A 26,926-nucleotide genomic window follows, 5' to 3' on the forward strand; every position below is an offset into this window, starting at 1 on the left:
TGCGAAACAATCGATACCTCGATGCACGGTAGTCAAACGATTGAGATCTACCGTTTGCCAAGCGTGCTAACAAATTACCAAGGCGTCGTATTGTACTAAATAATTAACTGCTTATTAAAATTATTTGCTAATTTCCAGGTGTGGGGAATAAACAAAGAGCCTGCACACGTGAGTCTTTTTCGTATTACGTTTAGCGCTCTCGCCTGTGCTTGTTTTACACTAAATGATGTCATCGTTTCATTGACATTTAACATGTATAGCAATAACGCTTATTAATATGAAACAAGCGCAGTCGGGGGCGCTAATCGCAATAAAAAAAAGGCTACACACGCTCCTTCTTTATTTCTCTCAACTGGAAAATTATCTAAAATTTCTGTCTACCGATTCAGCCGTCCCAAATAGCCTACCAGAAACAAACGTATCCAATTCCAGCATCCATAACACACAGTTCGTTTTAAACTTGACTAAAATGAACTTACTTGGTAGAAAAAAACTCAGTTGGAGATGTCAGCTTTTTTATTCTTTTTCCAGTTTTCTTTCTAATTTTTTGAGGACTTGCTAGTTTCATTTTACCACCAGATAATACAATAACAACAAAACCTTGCGCGATAAAATGTATCACACACAGAATTATTATCACAGGTTGTCATACCGCATATAATAAAATAATCTATGTTTTATTTGTGCATCTCACCGTCACCTTTAAAACTGTAACAGACTTACACAATTTTTCACACATATCCCTTGCTCAAAATCAGCAATCCAGTACACGAATTTAGTAACTTGTTCTCAGTGTAAAGTAGATACAGCCCGATGGTACATTCTGTAAATTTCGATATTGATTAACAATGTAGCTGCACAGGCCCTCTGACTGTGCCGATTGTCTTTGTTGTCTCTTTCAGGAGGATCTGAAATGGCATGTGCAGGTCGCGCAGATGTTTGTCGTTCTGCTCATGACGTCGGCATAGGAACACCGTAGCCGACGAAAAAGACAGGCCACAGCCCATACGTCACAAATTGACTGTCAAGTGACCGATGTAGTCCTGAGCGCACTGGCTCGTATAGGCAAACTAATGATGTTTCTCAATATTTTGACTCGTGATTTGCTGTCTACTTACGAACGAGAAATGCATCTTTTACTACATTCCGCTATTTTGGGCTCTTGATTAATACTAGTACTGCAACGGAACATAACCTTCCAGTGTAGCGTAAATTGAGACACACACTCAACATAAATGATGTAACTGCATTTTCATAGTTCTCAGTATCTTCTGCTGAAAAGCTGTTATTTCGTACTACATGTAGAGCCTCAAGCAACAGATAATCCTTTTGCAATATTTTTTCGTTTTATTGTACACAGCACACACATGACAAATTACCGATGAGTCTCTGGAACTCTGAATTATCCCTGCATAAAAACGTAAGATAAATTAAAAATTATGCAGATCATTGAAAGGATTCTCCCAGAGAATGCCGTTTGTGTATTTTACATTAAATATTAGCTACCTGACGGAAATATGAACCAAATTACATCTCTCATCAGATGTATGAAATTTATTTATTATTTAACTGCACGTACAACAAATACAGGGAAGATTGTTCACTATAACCGAAATTTATAAACCAACAGGGAAGGAGTCACCAATTCTGATAAAGGAAATGTTATTTCATTCAGTACTGTAATAAATGCATTCTTCATTCGCCGTTTCACGTACATGAAATGGAGCAACTGGTACGAAGAAAGGCATCATGCCCCTGAGGCCACATTTATCATTCAGAGCTGATTAATTTGAAAAGAAACTGACTTACACAGATTTTATAAGTTCTTAAGTAATTTCTTGCTTCAGCTTACTTTCCTGAGTTGCAACAATAAACGACAAGCAACTAAAATTCTGTGGTATCCTGTATTTTTAACACTTCAGCCCTGTATAGAAAAGATCAAATTGTGATTGAGGTTGGTAGTTAACTCTCTTTACAATAATTAAGTTGGGGAAGTCTCTGATAGAGCTAGTGCTCATTCACAGATTAGAGATTTTCCGGATAGGCATATCTTCGGAGACAGAGGGGTCATCAATTTTCTTCCATTCCCGGATAGCTGCGTCTTGCCTTCTGAGGAAGGGAGGAGCTGTATTGCAAAGGGCATGAAGAGGGGGAATTGGAGCTGACTGCAGAGTTCCTGAGACAATCCTCATGGTGGTATTAAGCTAGACATCTATTTTCTTCGTGTGTGTGCTCTTGTACCTGACTGGGTCGCAGTATTCTGCCATCGAGTAAACAAGAGATTGTGCTGCGGTGCGTAGGGTGTTAGCTTGAGCTCCCCAGCAGGTTCCAGACAGTTTTCTTAATATGTTATTTCGATTTTTTATCTTTTGACTGGTCGTTTCTAGGTGTTTTTTTATAGGTCAGTGACCGGTCAAGAGTTATTCCTAGATATTTTGGATGGTTGTTGTGCGTCAATCGCTCAATCCATAATGTTACTTCTAATTCTCGTTTTGCCTCATGATTGTTCAGGTGGAATACGCTTACCTCAGTTTTATTTGGGTTTGGGTAGAGCCTCCATTTCGTATAATACTGGTTAAGAAGATGAAGGTCCGTTGACAGAGTAGCTTCCCCCTCTTCGAATGTCTTGCTCTGAGATGAAAATACAATTAACATAACTGGAGGAAACAATTCGTTGACAGACGCTAAGAGCAAGAATCTCCGAAAGTAGTCAACAGCGGAATAGTTTAAAAATATATCACTCGAAAACCACTGTACTTCGCGCGCCGCGGCATGGATAGTGGGCAAACTCAATTGACACAAGTAAGTTACGGATCAGCTGATCGAGCCATGACAGCTGCGCGATCGCCTGTAGCCAAAGACTCAAACCCATGATCTTTCTGGCAGAAGAAGAAAGGAGCAGAGAGAATGGTGTCTACTTTAACTACCGATCTTGATCTCCGTTCTCCTCCTCTACAGATAAGAGAATGCTGATAGTTTATATCCGAATTACTGCTGTTTTATTGCTTTTGAGCACAAAAGATTGCAGCTGGTTAGCCCTACTTCGGCAGTATGGTGTAATGTGTCTCTGACATAGAAATGAAAGTAGCTCGGTACGCTCTATAGTCATAACGAGAAACAGTACAGAAAAGCAAAAGAAATTGTGACGAACCTGCAACGAATACGATAGAGCTCAATAATTTTATATTTGCAGATTGACAGTAGGGGTAAAATTTCTCAGATATAGGGAACAGTGCGTTTATTATCTTCCCCCAGTAAATGAAAGGCGTGTGTTCACACATTTTGAGAAAGTAATACGAAAATAATATAGACTTTTCTGCCCATTGACCACACTCTCTGTAGTTTAATAATACAACACTGAACCATTTAAGCTTTTTCATGCACTGCACGAATTTATTCCCATCTTAAGTGCTATTGGTATTGTATGACATGCCTCCGCGTGTGTTGTTCCGCTTCTCTTCACTTTCAGTCGTCTATGTGTGGTTTTACTGCTTTCGGAAAATATAAGCATTGGAATTTTTATATGGTAATGTTAAAAAATAACTTTTTTGTATCTGCTTACAGGTATTCTGCTTCCTTCAGTGTGCAGAAATTCTCACACAGATGGAAACCGCCACTCACATTGTTTCTTTACGTAATATGATAGCTTGGTAATTTGTACAAAGATACTGTGACAATATTACTTTTCAAAGAGTTTGGATAAGCCAGAGGTGTTCTATTTTAGCGTACTGTAGTATCTACGTTAAACTGACACTTTATAACAATGACAGCACTGGCTTTAAATTAACAATTATGATTCACGTTCTATTTTTGTATCATTTTGTTGTATGTGTTAAGTGAAATGTATGTAGAAACGAACGTATCTACAGAATTACTATACTTATTATGTGAAAGACAAACATTTGAAGAAATTGATCGATTTACTTTCTAACTTACTATTCAGATTGCTTTTCCTGACTTCTTTGGTGTACTAAAATTTCTAACTCCTCCTTTATGTCCATTATATATGAATTCTAGGAGTTATGGAGTATCTTAAGGTCTCCATACACCACACACAATGCTAATGTAGATGGGAGCGGTTGAAAATGTGAATAAATTCCTTAAATGTGTCGTGCTATGCACGAAAAAATGTAACTAGCGCAATGTTTCTTTATTATTAAATCGTTTCTGACATTTGGAGGCTTTCAATAATCGATTATGATTAACAAAGTTAGCATATTCTAAGTATTTGGACTCAATTGGCAGGTGGACAACAGACAACCGTAACTAAGGATTCATGAACTACAGCAAGCGTTCTGAGGCAAGGCAAGAGGCGGAAATGTCTGCGACGTAACAGTAAAAGAGGATTTTGCTAAGGACGTTATCTAGCCAATTTATTCTCAGGAAGACAAGGCATATCTGTATTCGACAGTAGCCAAGAGGATTTGTTAAGGAAATTCTCTAGCCAACTTATATTCTCAGAAAAGGCAAGGAGTAACTATACAAGGGTCACCACAGCGAAGATGAGGGGTGGCAGTTAACAAGAACTGAGCTCAATAATTCTACATTCGACTGGCCCAAATGCATGGCAGTGAAGTGGAACAAACACAGCTTCACAGGAAAGGAAGCTATGCCACTAGGTGAAAAGTGATATATTGTGCTCTACTGGGGCATCAGCCCTATAGTCCTTTTAAAATTACTTGACACTTCACACGTTCGATCTGATTTCCTCCGATGAGAGCGCTCAACGTCATGTCCGACCCGTTCACTGTTGCCATGCAGCCAAAATTTGTTAGTTCACTTCCAATTCCTTGTCCGGCATTCTTTCTCGATGTGTTTGGATCCCTAGTCATGAATCTGGCACTTTCAGCGCCACATATACCGTTATCATAACCACAGAGCTCGGTTTACGTTAGATAAGCTTCGCACGACATTGTGTGAAGCTGAATTTTTGAAGGCTGCAATTCACTGTCGTGACTGGAGCAACACAGGCAGAAATATAATGTTTAACCTGATGTTGTGGCATAGCTTAAAAATGCCGGCACAGGAGCTCAGCATGTTCGATCAGAGAAAAAGTCGGCTTTCGGCCATGGTCGCATGCGGGCCTGCTGCGCGCACAGGGCAGCGCTCCGCTAATTTAGGTATTTACTAGTATTGTATGTATAGCGTCCATCAACATTGCACCACATGATGCACTCTTAGCGCCGAGTGACACTTGAAGTTACATTCCAAGCAGAACATGCACGACGACACCTTCATGAAACCGAACAATTCGTTCACGAAGAGATACCACTGGAACCACAAGAAATGATAGGTATTCACTTCTTTAACACCGTGAGCATCGCCTGCATTAAAATGACGACGGAGGAAGCATGCGCTGATGTAGTACAACTTGCACATCGGCTAAAATTAAACATTCTGACGGGTGCATTGGGGATGTGACGGAAGACCACGCTGGTTTCGGTCTTCGAACAACTCGGGCGTTTGAGCTTCCTTTCGAGGTGCCCCACGACGTCGCCTCTGAAGCCTTCCAACCCTACTGCAGCGTTGTGGGCTATACCGCAGGAAAATGGCAGACATTCACGACATCCCACTAGTTAAATGGTGTCAAGCACATCAAGATTGAACTGTCCAAACATGTACCATCCTACCTACTGATATGTGTATGCTGGAAAACTGTGGACATGTGCAGGATGTGGACAAGAGGGCCATCTATGCCCTATTGCCTCCATCGCCGTTTGCTCAAAATCTTAATTAGCGTCGCAGCTCTTAAAGCAACGGTCACTTCTTACCACATACCTAAGCCTCGGCCATGCACAACCTGGATGCGTCGCTGTTCTTCTCTTAGCACTTCCCCTCGGGAACGACAGTGTGGACGGAACCTCACTGGCACCAGCTCCTCTGACAGCGACGAGACCAACAATTCTCCAAAGACTGATGAATAGCCCACCCACAGTGAAGGACATTGAACCAAGTGTGGTGCCCACCTCTGCTCGCCTCCTGATGGTACGACGTCAAACAACGAACTGCAACTTCCCGACATGGAACAGCAGCTCTGGAAGCAGCGATCACCCCAAAAACGGAAGAATCAAAGTCAAACGTCCTCCGACGACACACTCCTTCATATGGCACAGGCGGTGGATCAGATACTATACAGGGTGAGTCACCTAACATTACCGCTGGATATATTTCGTAAACCACATCAAATACTGACGAATCGATTCCACAGACCGAACGTGAGAGAGGGGCTAGTGTAATTGGTTAATAAAAACCATAAAAAATGCGCGGAAGTACGTTTTTTAACACAAAGCTACCTTTTTTAAAATGGAACCCCGTTAGTTTTGTTAGCACATCTGAACATATAAACAAATACGTAATCAGTGCCGTTTGTTGCATTGTAAAATGTTAATTACATCCGGAGACATTGTAACCCAAAGTTGACGCTTGAGTACCACTCCTCCGCTGTTCGATCGTGTGTATCGGAGAGCACCGAATTACGTAGGGATCCACATGGAACGGTGATGGACCTTAGGTACAGAAGAGACTGGAACAGCACATTACGTCCACATGCTAACACCTTTTTATTGGTCTTTTTCACTGATGCACATGTACATTACCATGAGGGATGAGGTACACGTACACACGTGGTTTCCGTTTTCAATTATGGAGTGGAATAGAGTGTGTCCTGACATGTCAGGCCAATAGATGTTCAATGTGGTGGCCATCATTTGCTGCACACAACTGCAATCTCTGGCGTAATGAATGTCGTATACGTCGCAGTACATCTGGTGTAATGTCGCCGCAGGCTGTCACAATACGTTGTTTCATATCCTCTAGGGTTGTAGGCACATGACGGTACACATTCTCCTTTAACGTACCCCACAGATAGAAGTCCAGAGGTGTAAGATCAGGAGAACGGGCTGGCCAATTTATGCGTCCTCCACTTCCTATGAAACGCCCGTCGAACATCCTGTCAAGGGTCAGCCTAGTGTTAATTGCGGAATGTGCAGGTGCACCATCATGCTGATACCACATACGTCGACGCGCTTCCTGTGGGACATTTTCGAGCAAAGTTGGCAGATCATTCTGTAGAAAAGCGATGTATGTTGCAGCTGTTTGGGCCCCTGCAATGAAGTGAGGCCCAATGAGGTGGTCGCCAATGATTCCGCACCATACATTTACAGTCCACAGTCGCTGCCGCTCTACCCGTCTGAGCCAGCGAGGATTGTACACGGACCAGTAATGCATGTTCTGTAGATTCACTGCCCCGTGGTTTGTGAAACCCGCTTCATCGGTAAACAGGTGGAACTGCAACGCATTCTCTGTTAATGCCCATTGACAGAATTGCAGTCGATGATTAAAGTCATCACCATGTAATTGCTGATGTAGCGACACATGAAACGGGTGAAAGCGGTGACGATGCAGCATGCGCATGACACTACTTTGACTCAGTCCACCGGCTCTCGCAATGTCCCGTGTACTCATGTGTGGGTTCATGGCAACAGCAGCTAACACACCAGCTGCACCCGCTTCTCCTGTGACGGGCCTGTTACGGACCCGTTTGCGTGCTACGACCATACCTGTTGCATACAGTTGGCGGTAGATGTTTTGCAATGTGCGGCACGTTGGATGCTCTCTGTCCGGGTACCGTTCTGCATACATCCTGCAGGCTTCAGCTGCATTTCGTCGACACTCGCCATAGATGAGTATCATCTTCACTTTTTCAGAGTTCGAATACACCATGGTCACAGTTCCTACAACACTACACTATCACAGATGTCTGGTAACACGGTGTACTACAGTTAGTCTGCGTGCGGAGACGAATGTAGAATAACAATAGCAGCAAGCTCTACATGCGGACACTGCGACAGCTAGACCAAACCACAACAGTTCACTACAGCCACACTCGTAAACACGGTCGTCATCGTAAACATATCCCTGCAGATGCTGCTCGCCGACCGTGACCCGTGTTTGTTACAACACGCAACTGAACGTCGGAGGTTTCAAGCGTCAACTTCAGCTTACAATATCTCTGGATGTAATCAACATTTTACAATGCAACAAACGCACTGATTACGTATTTGTTTATATGTTCAGATCTGCTAACAAAACGAACGTGGTTCCATTTGAAAAAACGTAAGTTTGAGTTAAAAAACATACTTACGTGAATTTTGTATGGTTTGTATTATGCAATTACACTAGCCCCTCTCCTCACGTTCGGTCTGTGGAATCGGTTCGCCAGTATTTGATGTGGCTTACGAAATATATCCAGCGGTAACGTTAGGTGACTCACCCTGTATAGTGATATCCATTTTGAGTGTCCCGATAACAGGAGTGGCCACTCCCAATGTCCAATCGGGAGAGCGTCCTTTGCATTGCCTGTGATCCTACCAGCTCCTTTGACAGCGACGAGACCAACAATTCTCCAAAGATTGATGAATAGCCCACCCACAGTGATGGACATTGAACGGAGTGTGGTGCCCACCTCTGCTCGCCTCCTGATGGTACGACGTCAAACAACGAACGAGAACTTCCCGACATGGAACAGCAGCTCTGGAAGCATCGATCGCCCCAAAAACGGAAGAATCAAAGTCAAACGTCCTGCAACGAGACACTCCTTCATTGTTGTTGTTGCTATGGTCTTCAGTCTTGAGACTGGTTTGATGCTGCTCTCCATGCTACTCTATCCTGTGCAAGCTTCTTCCTCTCCCAGTACCTACTGCAACCTACATCCTTCTGAATCTCTTGGGTGTATTCATCTCTTGGTCTCCCTCTACGACTTTTACCCTCCACGCTGCCCTCCAATGCGAAATTGGTGATCCCTTGATGCCTCAGAACATGTCCTACCAATCGATCCCTTCTTCTAGTCATGTTGTGCCACAAACTTCTCTTCTCCCCAATCCTATTCAATACCTCCTTATTAGTTATGTGATTTACCCATCTAATCTTCAGCATTCTTCTATAGCACCACAGTTCGAAAGCTTCTATTCTCTTCTTGTCCAAACTATTTATCGTCCGTGATTCACTTCCATACATGGCTACACTCCATACAAATACTTTTAGAAATGACTTCCTGACACTTATATCTATACTCGATGTTAACAAATTTCTCTTTTTCAGAAACGCTTTCTTTGCCATAGAAAACGCTTTCCTTGCCATTGCCAGTCTACATTTTGTATCCCCTCTACTTCGACCAGCATCAGTTATTTTGCTCCCCAAATAGCAAAACTCCTTTACTACTTTAAGTGTCTCATTTCTTAATCTAATACTCTCAGCATCTCCCGACTTAATTCAACTACATTCCATTATTCCCCTAATTAATTCAACTACATTCCATTATCCTCGTTTTGCTTTTGTTGATGTTCATCTTATATCCTCCTTTCAAGACACTACCCATTCCGTTCAACTGCTCTTCCAAGTCCTTTGCTGTCTCTGACAGAATTACAATGTCATCGGCGAACCTCAAAGTTTTTATTTCTTCTCCATGGATTTTAATACCTACTCCGAATTTTTCTTTTGTTTCCTTCACTGCTTGCTCAATATACATATTGAATAACATTGGGGAGAGGCTACAACCCTGTCTCACTCCCTTCCCAACCACTGCTTCCCTTTCATGCCCCTCAACTCTTATAACTGCCATTTGGTTTATGTACAAATTGTAAATAGCCTTTCGTTCCCTGTATTTTACCCCTGCCACCTTCAGAATCTGAAAGAGAGTATTCCAGTCAACATTGTCAAAACTTTCTCTAAGTCTACAAAGGCTGGAAAGGTAGGTCTGCCTTTCCTTAGTCTAGCTTCCAAGATAAGTCGTAGGGTCAGTATTGCCTCACGTGTGCCAATATTTCTACGGAATCCAAACTGATCTTCCTCGAGGTCGGCTTCTAATAGTTTCTCCATTCGTCTGTAATGAATTCGCGTTATTATTTTGCAGCCGTGACTTATTAAACTGACAGTTCGGTAATTTTCACATCTGTCAACACCTGCTTTCTTTGGGATTTGAATTATTATATTCTTCTTCAAGTCTGAGGGTATGTCGCCTGTCTCATACATCTTGCTCACCAGATGGTAGAGTTTTGTGAGGACTGGCTCTCCCAAGGCCATCAGTAGTTCTGATGGAATGTTGTCTACTCCCGGGGCCTTGTTTCGACTCAGGCCTTTCAGTGCTCTGTCAAACTCTTCACGTAATATCGTATCTCCCATTTCACCTTCATCTACATCCTCTTTCATTTCCATAATATTGTCCTCAAATACATCGCCCTTGTATAGACCCTCTATATACTCCTTCCACCTTTCTGCTTTCCCTTCTTTGCTTAGAACTGGGTTTCCATCTGAGCTCTTGATATTCATACAAGTGGTTCTCTTCTCTCTAAAGGTCTCTTTAATTTTCCTGTAGGCAGCATTTATCTTACTCCTCGTGAGATAAGCCTCTACATCCTTCCATTTGTCCTCTAGCCATCCCTGTTTAGCCATTTTGCACTTCCTGTCTATCTCATTTTTGAGATGTTTGTATGCCTTTTTGCCTGCTTCATTTACTGCATTTTTATATTTTCTCCTTTCATCAATTAAATTCAATATTTCTTCTGTTACCCAAGGATTTCTACTTGCCCTCGTCTTTTTACCTATTTGATCCTCTGCTGCCTTCACTACTACATCCCTCAGAGCTACCCATTCTCTTCTACTGTATTTCTTTCCCCCTTTCCTGTCAATTGTTCCCTTATGCTCTCCCTGAAACTCTGTACAACCTCTGATTTAGTCAGTTTATCCAGGTCCCATCTCCTTAAATTCCCACCTTTCGGCAGTTTCTTCAGTTTGAATCTACAGTTCATAACCAATATATTGTGGTCAGAGTCCACATCTGCCCCTGGAAATGTCTAACAGTTTAAAACCTGGTTCCTAAATCTCTGTCTTACCATTACATAATCTATCTGAAACCTGTCAGTATCTCCCGGCTTCTTCCTTGTATACAACCTTCTTTCATGATTCTTGAAGCAAGTGTTAGCTATGATTAAGTTGTGCTCTGTGCAAAATTCTACCAGGCGGCTTCCTCTTTCATTTCTTAGCCCCAATCCATATTCACCTACTACGTTTCCTTCTCTCCCTTTTCCTACTACCGATTTCCAGTCACCCATCACTATTAAATTTTCGTCTCCCTTCACTATTTGAATAATTTCTTTTATTTAATCATACATTTCTTCAATTTCTTCGTGATCTGCAGAGCTAGTTGGCATATAAAATTGTACTACTGTAGTAGGCATGGGCTGCGTGTCTATCTTGGCCACAATAATGCGTTCACTATGTGTTTTTAGTAGCTTAACCGCATTCCTGCATTACCCCTATTTGACTTTGTATTTATAACCCTGTATTGGCCTGACCAAAAGTCTTGTTCCTCCTGCTACCGAACTTCACTAATTCCCACTATATCTAACTTCAACCTATCCATTTCCTTTATTACATTTTGTAGCCTACCTACCCGATTAAGGGATCTGACATTCCACACTCCGATCCGTAGAACGCCAGTTTTCTTTCTCTTGATAACGACGTCCTCTTGAGTAGTCCCTGCCCGGAAATCTGAATGGGGGACTATTTTACCTCCGGAATATTTTACCCAAGAGGACGCCATCATCATTAACCATACAGTAGAGCTGCATGCCCTCGGGAAAAATTACGGCTGTAGTTTCCCCTTGCTTTTAACCGTTCGTAGTACCAGCACAGCATGGCCGTTTTGGTTAGTGTTACAAGGCCAGTTCAGTCAATCATCCAGACTGCTGCCCCTGCAACTACTGAAAAGGGTGCAGCCCCTTTTCAGGAACCACACGTTTGTCTGGCCTCTCAACAGATACCCCTCCGTTGTGGTTGCACCTACGGTACGGCTATCTGTATCGCTGAGGCACGCAAGCCTCCCCACCAACGGCAAGGTCCATGGTTCATGAAGGGGGCACAGGAAATGGATCGGATACTATACAGTGATATCCCTTTGAGTGCCCCGATAACAGGAGTGGCCACTCCCAGTGTCCCATCGGGAGAGTGTCCTTTGCATTGCCTGTGATCCCACCTGACAATGACGGATCCTGAGGAGGGAGGTTCCCTGACCCTGCGGGGGGCATACACTTTATTTGGTGGGCTTGTCAGTTTCCTTGGCCCTTCAGTGTAGTAGTAGTGGTAATGCACCTGTCGAGCGGCACGATATCTGGAGTAAATGGGCGCCTCTCCACGCCTCTAGCGTTCGAGTGGTCTTTCTGACACGGTAGCCCACTTTCCACGATACTGTTCGGTTTGGTGTTACAACCCTTATTCCAGGGGTTTTGCGAAGGCCAATGCCACTGTCATCGCACGGACACCGTGTCTCTTCTATGGCCAATATTGACGGTCTGGTCCCCTACCTATGCAGTGCAGATGATGCCTTCGCGGCACTGACATGGAGGGAGGGGGGGGGGTGACATTTGGTGAGGCTTTGGGCAGTTCTCTCAACGTTTCCACATTGCAAGTCCTGCTCATTGGTGAGAGCCTACCTGAGAGATGTTTCACTTCTCTAAGTGTGGCCACCACCGTCTACTGCCTGGGCATTGATGTTACGAATGATCTTCATCGTTCGGCGGTAACAAACAGCAGACTTCTCTTCCAAACGATCAGGGCTGGCCTCGTTGATCACCAGCTTATATCCCTCGCCACTGTACTGCGTTTATGATATCTGAATGTCCATCATGCCTCTTTAATCCCTCACATGGTTCATGTGTTCCCAGTCCTGATTACCCTTGCCCGTCGCATGTTGTCTGTACCGTGATGGTATTTGAAGTCCAATATGCCTCCCTTGCCCTCCCACAGGAGCATGGGGGATTGGCTTATTCCACGTTCCAGACAAGTTACGGCACTTTTTGCTAGCTCCCAACAGATGCGCTGGTCTCCATGACAGCCTAAGTTATGTTATTAGACATTCCAAGCCCCTTTTATCACTTTCAGAATTTATTTCTGGAATTAAGCTAGACCCACCACTCCTTATCACTTCCACGAATACTCTGGAAAAAGGCTGTACAAGACGCATTACCAATGGATCGGCCCTCAGTCCCATTGAACACACAAGTTTCCCCAGATAAAATGGCGTCGTGTGTGGAAAGCTATACAGCCAGGCTTTCTCGACACCAACGTCCTTTCCGCTTGGTATATGTCAGTGGCAAAAAGGTCAGCCAGTCCCGTTTGCACGGCATCCACCACGCTGACACGCCCCCATATGTTCACTGCGGTGTGGACGACACAGACGTCCACCGATGCTCAGGTGGTCCGTCTTCTGACGTCTGGAGGCTCTCACAGCATTATCTTGGCTTTCCTTATCCGGCAGGCACCTGCTCAGATTACTTTCCAGACGCTTTTTTTCAGATTAACCTGCAACGAAAACTAACGCTGTGAACTAGGAACGTGACCATAGGTTCCGCTATCTGTTTGGTCCCAACGAGAAATCGGAAATGGATTATTGGATGTACGTTAGTGAGTGACACTGTGCACTTTCAACCCTAGATAAAAGCAGTTCTTTTCCAGTTTTCTATGGAGCGCCTTACATAACCCACCTTCCAGCTGGAACGTCCTAGCCACGAGATGCTGATGCTTATTTTACCGATGTGGCACTCTGACCGAACTACAAACGGAAACTCCATAAAAATTTCGAGAAAACCATCCGAGGGCACGAGTAGTTTCTGGAAATCTGGACATAAAAAAATAAAAAATAAAACAACAAAAAATAAAGAAAATTAAAAGAGAAAAAAAGCCCATACACAACTCCCTTTATTTTCATAGCTCCCCTGTATTTTCCCCTCCCTTACCTTCCTCCTTTCCTGCCCCAATTTAGCAATAAGTTAGTTGTTTTGTGATGGACATAGATAGGCTCCAACGCCTGAAGAGGTGCCGTTCTTTTTTTCTTAGGACGCAGGTGACGGTGGCAAGTAGATCTTTCTTATCGTTGTCTTTCCTGTCCAGGGGAGATAAAACCAAGAAAATAAAACTAAAAGAGGTGGGGTGCTGCGAAAGAAAGAGAGCTGGCCGTCCTGTGAAATAAGAAACTGAATGACGTATTCAGCAATCAACTTGAACAGGCGTCATGTGGTGTCCGCCCAGACCAAATCCCGAGGACAAAAAGACCAGAATAAAAAAGAAAGTTGAAAGTCGTGGGTTAGAATCTAGTCAAAATTAGTAAGATTCTCTTATATCTAAATTAAATCAAATGAGGCTGAGTATTATACGGTATTTATTCAGTTAAACGATTTAAATGTAATTTTTTAATTTATAGCTCCTTGTCGCGTCATTTTCGTCATCGTATTGCCTTTATTTACTATTGTTTTCCTTCCGATCATCCGTTTTTCGTTGGGAATCTGCCGGCAGTGTCTGTAATCTGCAACCAAGAGCCAGCTCGTGTAGCTTGTGTGGGGAGAGTTTCAGGTAACCAATGATAGCGAGAAATAACAGTTTGGTATTAGCGCCGAAACTGTTTTTTTTTCTGTCTTATATTTTCCCTTAGAGGTTAGCATGTTAGCATCAATCGCCGTCAACAGAACGTAGTGATTTTAGTTCTGCTGGAGACTACTGACTGCCGTTTTCTCGGATACATTACACATCACGAGGTTGCGGTTAGCTTAGGGCTGCAAAATGCATCGTCTAATGCAGTTCAGTCATTGCTCACTTAAAATTAGCTGTCGACAGAGCATCTCATAGATCCGAAAAACCTCACTGCGGCCACCACCAGCGTTCCTGCCCATTACACATTAACATTTGTAAAGTGCCCCGCCCTGTTTGTGTCACCTGTAACCGAGCAGTAGCCGGCAGCCGATGTGACAACACTGTAGCGGCAAGTGGCAGACGTCAGTTATCAAGTCATTTTAATAGGACTATACGTAACAGCAACGTCACGCTCAGCGGTCGTTTTTCCATTATACTTCTTTATCTTCTGTTTACAAGAAAGTAACAAGTGGTTTCAGTATTTTTTTACTCTTGTTTCTGTCCATCTGTCATGTGGTTGACATTTTGCTGTATACATCACGGACAGTGAAGTAAAACAGGAAATAACGTTATTTCCCGGATAGTAACGCCATATACCATTACTCCTCTATACGTCTATGTAGTAATGTTAATGGCCAAGTATTTACGTAAGTGCTTAGGGAATTCCTGTATATTTTATGTAAAACTGAAATTTTTAACACGTTGGCCGGACAACGATGTTAATGACCAATTGCTATTGGGCAGTTTTGATAAATAAAGGACAACCAAAAGTTATGTCGAAATATAGTACTTCTTTCAAACACTTTGAACCATGTCACTTCCTTTGTTCGATATATGGGATATTTTAACCTGGTTTTCTTAACACAAAATCCTCCATGGCACTTTTGTTTTATAACAAAAAATTTCATGAAAATTTTAATTAAGTGAAATTTTGTGTGTGACATTTACACTTACTGGTTTTACACTCACTTTGCAATGACATCTCCGATAACCCTATAATCTTAATATACTGTTAGCCAAAGCTGCTTATTGTAGAATATAGTGGGGGTCAGTGAAGTGAAATGGAAAGAAGACAATGATTCCAGACAAATTCGCTCTAGTTTTCCGACTCAACAACCCTGCCACAACAAAGGTCAAAAATAATTATGATTGTAGTGTTGTTCACGTTGCTAAATATTGAATTTTCGGGCAACGACAAAGTTATATTATGTGGCAGGTGTCATTAGAGCACAGTTAATAATGTCATTTCTTTAAATAATGGATAAACTAGGCACTCATCTTTTCGTGGTTCCCACGCTGGTCTCTTTGTGAACTCATGGCTTAATCGTCGAAAATCTAGGTAGTGATGATTCCAAGCTCAGATGCAAAGAGGCCAAAGTGTTATTCTGCGATATTCAAAAGTTTTATAGATGTGTTTCATAAACCATTCTTGAAGATTAAACTTTTGCAAGTTAAGACAATGGTGATGTAAAAACGTAATCAGCACTCCGAATTTAATTACACTTCTTTTTTATTACTTTTGTTGCAATATCACGTAACTCGTTACAAAACATCACTTCACAATATAAAACATACTAGAAAATATCTTCCTCACTGTTGAAGTTCACATTTCATAAACTGACGACAATTTGCGTCTTTTTAACATGACGACCAAAGCTTGACTCTCTAATAACCTCTTACGCGCCCAAAAATCAGAGTTACAAGTACGTCAAAGATCATAGTAACACAAGAAAGAATACACATAAGAAAAATATAATTGCAAAATATACATATCGATGTATCGAAGTACCTCTACATTAATGAAATCAAATCTGAATGTTGTCACAGAAATATGTTAACTATTTTACAGAAACACGGTATAATATTGCTGGTATCGAGAGGTTGAGGTGAGATGCCGTAATGGTTACGTAGTTCAAGTACCATTACAACCTCCAAAATACTTTATGTACTGTGATTAATGTCTGATCTAGTTATTTGTGCCTCAATATACCTGAAGGAGTACCTAAAACAACAAAATCACAATAATCAGATTTTTGTAGGATTTCTGAATAATTAATCAGAGTATGGCTTATGACTCTGTATACTTGTATGAAGTTGTTGTAGGAAATACTATACTGTAAAGTGAAACGGCCTTATCAAAGAGGGCAGAGGAGCAGAAAGATGTTCAGGACACTCTCTTGCCCTTGGGGTAGGAAACTACCCCTAAAGGCGGAAGAATCAGCAATCATTAACTGCATGAGGACGCACAAGGCAATGAAAGTCATTGCATTAAAAGCACATAATATGTATACACAAGACATGTAGCCTGTAACTGAAAAAATTGCCATGATGATCTCTCCAATGGCAAAAGATTCTATAATAGTTCCCAGTTTGGGTCTCTGGGAGGGGAATGCCAAGGGGAAGGAAACTATGAGAAAAAAGACTGCATAACCAATGAGAGGACTGTGTTGTGTGAGTCGGGGCGTGCTATGTCAGAAGTTTAAATTTTTTACGAAAGCCAGAAAATCTGAGCAGGGAAATGCAAAGGCTTAATCTAGATAAAGTGGAGATCAGTGAAGTGAAATGGAAAGAAGACAACGATTTCTCTTCACGTGAGTATGGGGTAATATCAACAACAGCAGAAAATGCTATACTGTGAGTATGATTCGTTATGCATAGGAAGGTGGAAGCCAAACTACACAGGGAGAAAAGATCATCATAATAAAATAAGCGAAATAAGAGCTCGCACGGGAAGATATAGGTGTTCGTTTTTCCCATGAGCTGTTCGAGACTGGAATAATAAATAATTATTGTGAAGGTGGTATGATTAACCCTCTGCAAGGAACTTAAGTGTGATTTACAGAGTACCCATCTAGATGCATATGTAGATGTAGGTAGGACAGAGATTCTGTTACTGTGAATAGTTCTGTGATAGGGTTGTTCTAATCAGAACTAACAGCAAACCAACACCGACAACGATAGTTCACATATACATGCCAACGTCGCAAGCTGAAGATGAAGAGACAGAGGAAACATATGAGGATGTTTAACTGGTAACTCGACACGTAAAGGAAGATGTAAATCTAAAATTCATAGGAGACTGGAATGCATGTGTAGGGGAAGGAAGAGAAGAAAGGGATGTGGGAAAATGTAGGCTTGGTACTAGGAATGAGACGCGAGAAAGATTAATTTAGTTCTGCAATAAATTTCAGTTAGTAACAGCGAATACCCTGTTCAAGAATCACAAGAGGAGGTGTAGTTAGAAAAGGCTGGGAGATATGGGAAGATTCCAGTTAGATTACATTATGGACAGACAGAGATTCCGAAATCAAATAGTGGATTGTAAGGCGTACTCAGGTGCAGACACAGACTCAGATCACAATTTAGTAGTGGTGAAGAGTGACTGAAGTTCAAAAGACTATTCAGGAGGAATAAATACTCAAAGAAGTGGGATACGGAAATATCAGTGAATGAAGACATACGCTTGAAGTTCTCTGGGACTGTAGATACTGCGATAAAGAATAGCTGAGCAGGCAGTTCGGTTGAAGCGTAATGGCTGTCTCTAAAAAGGGCAATGGCGGAAGCTGGAAAGAAAAACATAGATACAAAGAAGGTAACTGCAAAGAAACCTTGGGTAACAGAAGAAATACTTCACCTGATCGATGAAAGAACGAAGTACAAAAATGTTCCGGAAAATTCAATAATAGATAAATGCATGTCGCTGAGGAATGAAACAAACAGGAAAAGCAGGTAAGCTAAGACGGGATGTGAACACACTGAAAAGGAAATGACTGCGAAAGGTCTGACTCGGGCTATAGAAAAGTCAAAAGAACCTTCGGTGAAATTAAAAGCAACGGTGATAACATTAAGAGTGCAGTGGGAATTTCACTGTTAGGCGCAGAAGAGAGAGTGAATAGGTGGGAGGAGTACATTGAAGGCCTCTATGAGGGGGATGATTTATCTGATGTGGTGGAAGCAGAAACAAGAATCGACACAGAAGAGATACGGGATACACTATTAGGATTAGAATTTAAAAGAGCTTTTGAAGACTTGAAATGAAATATGCCAGAAGCGATAGTCAACATTGTGGTGTCACCGCCAGACACCACACTTGCTAGGTAGTAGCCTTTAAATCTGCCGCGGTCCGGTAGTATACGTCGGACCCGCGTGTCGCCACTATCAGTGATTTCAGACCGAGCGCCGTCACACGGCAGGTCTAGGGAGACTTCCTAGCACACGCTCCAGTTGTACAGCCGACTTTGCTAGCGATGGTTCACTGACAAAATACGCTCTCATTTGCCGAGACGATAGTTAGCATAGCCTTCAGCTACGTCATTTGCTACGACCTAGCAAGGCGCCATATTCAGTTACCACTGGTATTGTGAATCATGTACTGTCACGAGCGACGTTCGTCATTAATGGATTAAAGTTAAGTATTTCACCAGCGACGTCCGTTTTTCTAAATTCTAATTTCCTTGTCCTGTTCCAGACCTCACGCCAGCCTGCGTGAGATAAATGGCGTGCCTTTGGGCCTCATCTAGTAACATGGTGTTGGCTCTCCTGCCAACCACAACATTGGCGACGAGGCAAAACCGCGTTCTTATCGATATTGCCCTGATTTCCTTGTGTAATGGCTTCGGCACAATCTCCAGATGTACTGTCCGAATTTTATCGCTTACAGAATCAGCAGGCGCAGGCCTTAGTGGATACCCTTGGACAGCTCGTCCAGGGTCAACGTGCAATGCAAAACGATGCGGCAGCCGCCGCTCTACCGCTAACGCAGCCACAACACGCAGTTGCACCAACTTTTCGGCCTTTTGATGCTGGACTGGAAAGCTGGACGGAGTGGTCACGCCAATTTGGATTCCATCTCTCCGCCTACAGAATTCAAGGTAACGAGCGGCAACCTTTTCTCCTTTCATCCTTCGGGGTACAAACATACCGTGTGATAGTCATATTATTTCCCCGACGCGACGTAGCAACTCCTACGAAGAAATTTTGTCTGCATTAGATGCATATTTCAAGGAATCAGTCAATGTAGTTGCGAAAAGGTATACCTTCTTTCGTACAAAACGTACGGCATGTCAGACTAATCGGGAGTGGGTTGCAACCTTGCAAGGCCTTACTAAGGGTTGTGCTTTTGAGTGTCGATGTGGACTCCCTTATTCAGATACTATGGTACCTCATGCAATTGTACAAGACGTTTATGATGTTCGTATAAGGGAACAGATTTTGAAACTTGTCAATCCATCCCTTCAACAAGTGATGGACATATTGGATCGGCAGGACACACTCGACTTTGCTCAGGAATCATTTGAAACTTCGCCAGCAGTGTGTCAGGTTAACCGGCCCGCCGGGCGAGCTGCACGGAGTAGTAAACAGTCCTCGCGCCCGGCCGCGCCGCTGCCGCCAGGCTCTCAGCCACGTGTGCCGCGCCGGCATGCAACTGCAGTGATCAAATCATGCCCGCGGTGTGCTACTAAACATTCGCATGATAATTGCCCGTCATGCCAAGCTATTTGTTTTTATTGTAATAAAAAAGGACATGTTCAGCGTGTTTGCCAGAAAAAAGCTCATATCGGAAGCTCAAAACCGTTCCAGGCCCTTTGCTTCGCTCCGGAATCGGAATCGAACAAAGGATACTCAGGCTCGCGAAACTTCGCCCGTGGAAATTCATGTAGTTCATTCCACTCCGTCCAGTGCCACTCTCTCTAACAGTGATTGTGTTCGTCTCAAAAATAGTGTGCGTCGACATCACCGGAACTCCTGTCAACTCGCAAGTGATTATGCACCAGTGTCAGTTCACGTTGCACGAGACAGTCGCTCTTGTCTTCAGCAGGACAATAAACTTTTTGTAGACTTGGACATTAACGGCAAAGTGATACCATTCCAGCTCGATACTGGAGCTGCAGTTTCACTGGTCAATCAAGACACTTACAAGCTGCTGGGCACACCTCCGTTGCGTGCCGCAAATGTTAAGTTAACTAGTTATTCAGGTCAAGATATCTCTGTGTTAGGACAGTGCAGCCTCCTTCCAACATACACAGGACAAACAAAACTTGTGTCATTTTACGTCCTTCGTTCTTCTTCTGCAGTGAACTTGTTTGGTTTCGATTTATTTCAGTTGTTTAACTTGTCTATAGTAAATGAGGTCCTATCAGTGAACCAGACTGTGCCTTCAGACAGTGTTTCTCGTCTATGTGAAGAATTTGCACCGGGCCTCTGTTGCGCTAAGAACTATAAAGCACATTTGGAACTGAAAGTAAACGCGCAGCCAAAATTTTTCTGAGCGCGCAATGTTCCCCACGCATTGCGTGATGAGGTCGCAAAAACATTACACGATTTGGAATCACAAGATGTAACTGAACGTGTGCAGGCTTCTCGCTGGGCATCACCCTTTGTAATTTTGCCAAAACCTTCCGGACAGTTGAGACTTTGTGTGGACTTCAAGGCAACAGTGAATCCACAACTAGTGATTGCAACTTTTCCTTTACCCCGCCCGGAAGATCTTTTTAACAAACTGTGCCCGGGTAAATATTTTTCGAAGTTGGACCTATCAGATGCGTACTTGCAAATACCGGTAGTTAACACGCATCTTGGTTTGTATCGATTCAAACGACTTCCATTCGGGTGTGCATCCGCCCCTGCATTGTTTCAGCAATATCTACAAACTGTTTGTGGGTCGGTCCCTACTGCAGCAAATTATCTGGTCGATATTGTGATCTCTGGAAAGACGGAAGAAGAACATTTGGCCAATCTCAGAACATTATTTTTAGGTCTTGCGACAAAATGGTCTTCGCTTGCGGAAGGGCAAATGTGTGTTTTTTGCTCTGGACTTGCCATACTTGGGACATGTACTCAATGCCCAAGGCATACATCCCAGTCCCACGCACCTTCGTGCCATACAAGACTTGCCGTCGCCGCAGAATTTGAAGCAGCTACAGAGTGTGCTGGGAAAAATCAACTACTATCATAAAAATGTGCCGCTTGCCTCTTCCATTTCAGCTCCGCTTCATCCCTTAAGCCGTAAGGGTGTCCCGTTCGTCTGGACGACGGAATGCGAACGCGCCTTTCGCCAGTTGAAATCGGCGTTGCTTTCCAATACTTGCCTTACGCCATTCGATTCCCAGAACCCCCTTTTGTTGATGGTGGATGCATCGGATTTCGAGATTGGTGCTGTGCTTGCGCACAAAGATGGATCGAACGATCGCCCAATTGCCTTTACGTCCAAATTGCTCTCGTCTGCGCAAAGAAATTATTCACAGATCGAGAAAGAAGCATTGGCTCTCGTATTTGGTGTTACAAAGTTTCATGATTTCTTTCGGCCTCCTCTAGTAACACGGTGTTGGCTCTCCTGCCAACCGCAATAAACATTCCATCAGTATACCTAAAATCATTGGGGGAAGTGGCAACAAAACGATTATTCACATTGGTATGTAGCACACATGAGTCTGGCGATATACCATCAGGCTTTCGGAGAAATATGGCTGAAACAATTCCGTAGATTGCAATAGTTGACAAGTGCGGGAATCATTACACAATTAGCTTAACAGATCATGCATCAAAGTTGCTGACAAGTATAATATACAGAATAATGGAAAAAAATGTGGATGTCTTAGAAGAAGATTAATTTAGTTTTAGGAAAGGTAAAGGCGCCAGAGAGCCAATTCTCACGTTGTTGTTGATAATGGAAGCAAGACTGAAGAAAAATCATGATACGTTCATAGGATTTGTCGACCTGGAAAAAGCGTTCGACAATGTCAAAAGGTGCAAGATGTTCAAATTTCTGAGGAGTAAGCTACAGGCAGGGACGGGTAATGTACAATATTTAGAGCAGCCAAAAGGGAATAATAAGAGTGGAAGACCAAGAACGAAGTGCTTGTCGGTGTAAGACTAGGATGCAGTCTTTCGCCTCTACTGTTCAATCTGTACATCGAAGAAGCAATGATGGAAATAAAAGAAGTTTCAAGAATGGAATTAAATTTCAAGGTGAAAGGATATCAATGAAACAGTTTTGTGATGATATTGCTATCCTCAGTGACATCGAAGATCTGCTGAAGGGAATGAACCGTCTAATGATTTCAGAATGTGGATTGTGAGTGAATCGATGAACGGCGAAAGTAACGAGAAACAGCACAAATGAGAACAGCGAGAAATTTAACATCAGGATTCATGATCATGAAGTAGATGATGTTAAGAAAACCTTCTACCTCGGCAGCAAAATAATCAATGACAGATGGAGTAGGGAGGACATCAAAAGTAGATCAGCACTGGGAAAAAGGGCATTCCTGGCTAAGAGAAGTCTACTAGTATGAAACGTAGGCCTTGATTTGAGGAAGAAATTTCAGAGAATGTACGTCTGGTGCGCAGCGTTGTGTGGTATTGGAACATCGACTGTGGGAACACTGGAACAGAAGAGAATCGAAGCGTCTGAGATGTGGCACTACAGGCGAATGTTGAAAATCAGGTTGACTGACAAGGTAACGAATGAGGAAGTTACGCGCAGATTAAGAGAGGAATGAAACGTATGGGAAACACTGACAAAAGAACGGACAGGATGATAGGACACCTGTTAAGACATCAGGGAATTACTTCCATGGTACTAGAGGTAGTTGTAGAGGGTACAAACGGTAGAGGGAGATACTGGAATACGTCCAAGAAATAATTGCTACTCTAAGATGAAGAGAATGATACAGGACAGGAATTCGTGGCAGGCCACATCAGACCGCTCAAAAAAATGATGACTCAGTTCATTTTCAAAGTTACTTCTTACAGACATAAAAGCCAAACATTACCATAGTTTTATGTAATTTGTGTACATTATGCGTTTTAATAACAAATTATGGCTCCAGAAGTTTTCATCGTTCCTTTAGATAGTCTAGCATGTTAGATGATTTCATTGTACTCGTCTCGTATAAAATCGTATAGATCTGTTTAATTTATAGAATGGAGATCACAGCTTTGTCAAATTTAGTGTGCATATCATTTCCTGCGTTACTCACTTTTGCTATCACATCTTAGACACAGTACATCACAATTACCATGATACAACTGAAAACACAACTGATGCACTGGAACCACATGCGAACCTCATCAGTTTGTTGATAACAACCCGTCAGTGCATAGTCGTGGAACTGCTGTTTGCTTTGCAAATTATAAATGAGTTTCCGTTTCTTGAAGTCGTTACATGTATTGCCTTCTAAAAAGAGCACACATTTCACATGAATCAAATAACTCGGAATATTATTAAGTTGCCTGGACTATGTTGTTTTAAACATCTTCGCCCAGAAAGCTCTGAAATTTTGTTACCTTCCTCGAATTCATGTTGTTGTCTTTCCAAAGTGAACAATGACGTTAATGATAGGTGTTGAACGACATTACTTCTTTGTCTGTAACATATCGCTCGCTGCCAAGAACTTACAAATGCAGTATTCGAGAAAACTTGACTTAATGAATTGCTTCCCTTAAACTTATAATAGAATAAGCTTCCTTTAAATTTCAAGTACATTACTGGCCATTAAAATTGCTACATCAAGAAGAAATACAGATGATAAACGGGTATTCATTGGACAAATATATTACACTAGAACTGACATATGGTTACGTTTTGACGCAATCTGGGTGCATAGATACTGAGAAATCAGTACCCAGAACAACCACCTCTGGCCGTAATAACGGCCTTGATACGCCTGGGCATTGACTCAAACAGGGCTTGGATGGCGTGTATAGGTACAGCTGCCTATGTAGCTTCAACACGATACCAAAGTTCATCAAGAGTAGTGACTGGCGTATTGTGATGAGCCAGTTGCTCGGCCACCATTGACCGGACGTTTTCAGTTGGTGAGAAATCTGGATAATGTGCTGGCCGGGGCAGCAGTCGAACATTTTCTGTATCCAGAAAGGCCCATACAGGAACTGCAACATGCGGTCGTGCATTATCCTGCTGAAATGTAGGGTTCCACAGGGATCGAATGAAGGGTAGAGCCACGGGTCGTAACACATCTGAAAGTAACGTCCACTGTTCAAAGTGCCGTCAACGCGAACGAGAGGTAACCGAGACGTGTAACCAATGGCACCCCACACCATCACGCCGGGTGATACGCCAGTATGGCGATGACGAATACACGCTTCCAATGTGCGTTCACCGCGATGTCGCCAAACACGGATGAGACTATCATGATGCTGTGAACAGAACCTGGATTCATCCGAAAAGATGACGTTTTGCCATTCGTGCACCCAGGTTCGTCGATGAGTGCACCATCGCAGGCGCTCCTGTCTGTGATGCAGCGTCAAGGGTAACCGCAACCATGGTCTCCGAGCTGACAGTCCATGCTGCTGCAAACGTCGTCGAACTGTTCGTGCAGATGGTTGTTTTCTTGTGCCAGTCTGTTGACTCAGGGATCGAGGCGTGGCTGCACGATTCGTTACAGCCATGGGGATAAGATGCCTGTCATCACGACTGCTAGTGATACGAGGCTGTTTCGGTCCAGGACGGCGTTTCGTATTACCCTCCTGAACCCACCGATTCCATATTCTGCTAACAGTCATAGGATTTCGACCAACGCGAGCAGCAATGTGGCGATGCGATATACCGCAATCGCGATAGGCTACAATCCGACCTTTATCGTAGTCGGAAATGTGATGGTACGCATTTCTCCTCCTTACACGAGGCAGCACAACAACGTTTCTCCAGGCAACGCCGGTCAACTGCTGTTTGTGTATGAGAAATCGGTTGGAAACTTTCCTCATGTCAGTACGCTGTAGGTGTCGCCACCGGCGCCAACCTTGTGTGAATGCTCTGAAAAGCTAATCATTTGCATATCACTGCATCTTCTTCCTGTCGGTCAAATTTCACGTCTGTAGCACGTCATATTCGTGGTGTAGCAACTTTAATGGCCAGTAGTGTAAGTATTGTTGACAATAAAATCCATCACAAGAGGGTCAGTCGAAAACGAATGCCTTCAATTTTATTAAATGTCAAGAGTTTCAAATGTAAGTGCATAGGTTAAAAGTATGAACTTTGAAGACCAATTTATGACTTTTCAGTATAATGTACATCCATTACCAGAGTCTTAGTCCATCCTTTAACAACGACATGTATTCCAGTTTGTCCTGCTTCCGAAGACTTTGACGCCCTTCAGTTTTGTTACACCGACGAACCCATCGTCTAACAGTGCCGATATCTACTGTTGCATCATCTTACACATTTTTGAGTCTTTTACGAATGCGAATGGGGGTTTGGCATTTTCAATTTAAGAATTCTGTCAAAGGACACTACCTAGCGCACAAATCGATGTCGGCATTTTGCAAGCGACTCCAGTACTGGCATGTGTTGACGCAGAAAGTTGCTAATGCAGTGGACTGGAGAAGGAGCTTAGGGGAACAGTGCCAAATTCCAAATTTTCACTTAAAAACTTTATTTAAGGAGAAAAAAGTAGGAGGCATTACTTTTTGACTGACCCTCTGTATTTTCCGTGTACATCGGGGCACTCCACATGTATTTTTCGGCGACAAACTAAAAATTGGCGATTTTAGACTTGGGTCTGTTTTCCTGCCTATGTAGAAGGCCAGAAATATAGGCCGTAACGGATTCTAGAAGTGACATTCTTCGAAGCCATAGTGGCAACTGTCTACCAGTTTCACATGGCTGCTGTGAATTGCCGCGGTGGTGGAGGAGCAGAGGGCTCTCTGTCATCCAGGTCTCTTCTCCGATTACTCATCACACACGGAGGCCTGGAACTTGGTAAGTAGACTTCCATGTCGTAGATGACGCATGTCTTCAACACCATGCTGACAGTTCATGTTTTTCAGCTTTCTCGTGACGCCTTCCTCTACAACAGAGATGTATATACTCGCCAGTGCCACAGGCCGCAAACCCCATACTGTGACTAATCGAGGGCCGCAAGTTCAGAAACATTGTGCCATGAGGCAGCTTATAATTCCGAAATGGGATACTCCTGCCTCAGTGCCAGCTAGACTGGAGTCAAAAGAACCGACTTGTACAAGGGCCTACTGTCTCCATTTTGGGAGGGAATGAAATGTGAGTAATCAAACGAAAAAATTACGAGAACGAATGGTGAGGTTCAGACCATCATCCGATCAATAGTTGGTCGCATCCTCCCATGCCGCCGTTGGCCGCTGTCTATGCATATCTAATCTACAAGGTCACTATTAAAAAACTTCACATGCAACGGTCCCAACAAGCACCTGATGCTGTTGCTACATCTGCCGATGACTCTGCACCCATCGTAAGAAGAAATCCAGTCGTAAATTTCTCTTGATAGTTCATATGATAACATTTTTTTTTTTTTTGGTAAGAGTGAGCGTGGTGCTGAATACAATGCTTTTCGGAAGTCAAGAAACACCGCATTGATCTGCCTACATCGATCCTTGGCCACGTAAGGAAAAAAAGAGCGAGTTGGGTTTCACACAACCCATATTTTAAAAATCTCTACTGGATGGGTCCGCAGCTCGTGGTCGTGCGGTA

Source organism: Schistocerca gregaria, chromosome 2, assembly GCF_023897955.1.
Source record: "Schistocerca gregaria isolate iqSchGreg1 chromosome 2, iqSchGreg1.2, whole genome shotgun sequence".
Classification (NCBI taxonomy): Eukaryota; Metazoa; Arthropoda; class Insecta; order Orthoptera; family Acrididae; genus Schistocerca; species Schistocerca gregaria.